This window comes from Cebus imitator, unplaced genomic scaffold (assembly GCF_001604975.1).
Source record: "Cebus imitator isolate Cc_AM_T3 unplaced genomic scaffold, Cebus_imitator-1.0 Scaffold647, whole genome shotgun sequence".
Taxonomy (NCBI): Eukaryota; Metazoa; Chordata; class Mammalia; order Primates; family Cebidae; genus Cebus; species Cebus imitator.
This window is the reverse complement of record NW_016107962.1, coordinates 182,288-184,316: the sequence shown is the minus strand read 5'-3', so window position 1 is coordinate 184,316 and position 2,029 is coordinate 182,288.

Below are 2,029 nucleotides of genomic sequence, written 5' to 3'. Positions count from 1 at the left end.
ATGTATTTTACTTAGTTATTTAGCTATTATCATTACCCAAAATTGTTGTTTAAAAAATTTTTTTTTTGTAGAAATAGTCTCGTTATGTTGCTCAGGCTGGTCTGGAACTCCTGGGCTCAAGGAGTTTCCCCGCCTTGGCCTCCCAAAGTGCTGGGATTACAGGTGAAAGCCACCGTGCCCAGCCAACCTTGTCTTTTTATTTTCTTTCCAATTCCTTCACCTCCTTCAAGTCGTTGGTAAACAGCTTCTCAAAGTGGACTTTCCTTATTTAAAATGCCAATCCCCCTTTATTATTCACTCTCTAAGTTTTTCCCCTCCATATCACACACAAACTGAATTAGGCTTGGTGTCCTTTTAGTTACGGTCATGGTACTGGGAATTTAAAAAAAAATTTTTTATTTTTGAGACAGGGTCTCGCTATGTCACCCAGGCTGGAATGCAGTGGCACAATCTCAGCTCACTGCAACCTCTGCTTCCCGGGTTCAAGTGATTCTCATGCCTCAGCCCCCCGAGCAGCTGGGATTACAGGTGTGTACTTCTAGGCCTGGCTATTTTTGTATTTTTAGTACAGACCAGGTTTCACCATGTTGGCCAGGCTGGTCTGGAACTCCTGACCTCAGGGGATCCACCTGCCTCCGCCTCCCAAAGTGCTGGGGTTATAGGTGTGAGTCACTGCGCCCACCCTGTTCTCACTTACAAGTGGGAGCTAAGCTATGAGGACCCAAAGGCATAAGAATGATGCAATGGGCTCTGGGGACTGGGGTGGGAAGGGGCATGAGGGGTAAAAGACTACACATTGGGTACAGTGTACACTGCTCCAGTGATGGATGCACCAAAATCTCAGAAATCGCCACTAAAGGACTTTTCCATGTAACCAAACACCACCTGTTCCCCAAAACTATTCCCCAAAACTACTGAAATAATAATAAAATAAAATAAAGTAAAAAAACAAAAACCCTAAACCCATTAAGATAAGGCAGGACTGATGGGTTGGGGCCAGATCACGCAGGGGTTTGACACGTGTGTGTGTGTGTGTGTGTGTGTGTGTATGTGTGTGTGTGTTTAGGAATGTATTTATTTATTTTTAGACACAGGTTCTTGCTATATTGCCCAGGCTGGACTCGAATTCCTGGGCTCAAGCGATCCTCCCACCTAGGCCCATGGAGAAGCTGGGACTATAGGTGCATGCTATCATATCCAGCTTAGAAATATATTAATTTTTTTTCTTGAGACGGAGTCTTGCTCTGTTGCCCAGGTTGGAGTGCAGTGGCACGATCTTGGCTCACTGCAACCCCTGCCTCCCACGTTCAAGCAATTCTCCTGCTTCAGCCTCCCAAGTAGCTGGAACTATAGGCGCGTGCCACCATGCCCAGCTAATTTTTTGTATTTTTAGTAGAGACGGGGTTTCACCGTGTTAGCCAGGATGGTCTCCATCCCCTGACCTCGTGATCCACCTGCCTCAGCCTCCCAAAGTGCTGGGATTACAGGTATGAGCCACTGCCCCCGGCCCCAATATATTTAAATTTTATTAATCAAAAGCTTTGATGCACCAAGAGTTTATCCAGAGCCGGGTGTGGAATTTGGGAAGGGTTTATAGCGGGAAAGTGACCACAGCATGAGCCCAGCTAGACCATGCACCGAGTAGCCTGGGGCAAGTCATTTATTCCCTCAAAACCTGTTTCTTCTTGTAGAAAAGGGGGATCATTGTGGTCCCTAGCTCACAGGGTGGCTGAGAGCCTTAGCAGTAAGTTCTGCCGGGCGCGGAGGAGCATGGCTGTAGTCCCAGCTACTCGGGAGGCTGAAGTGGGAGGATCGCTTGAGCCCAGAAGTTCTGGGCTGTAGTGCACTATGCCGATCGGGTGTCCGCACTAAGTTCGGCATCAATATGGTGACCTCCCGGGAGCGGGGGACCACTAGGTTGCCTAAGGAGGGTGAATCGGCCCAGGTCGGAAACGGAGCAGGTCAAAACTCCCGTGCTGATCAGTAGTGGGATGGTGCCTGTGAATAGCCACTGCCAGCCTGGGCAACA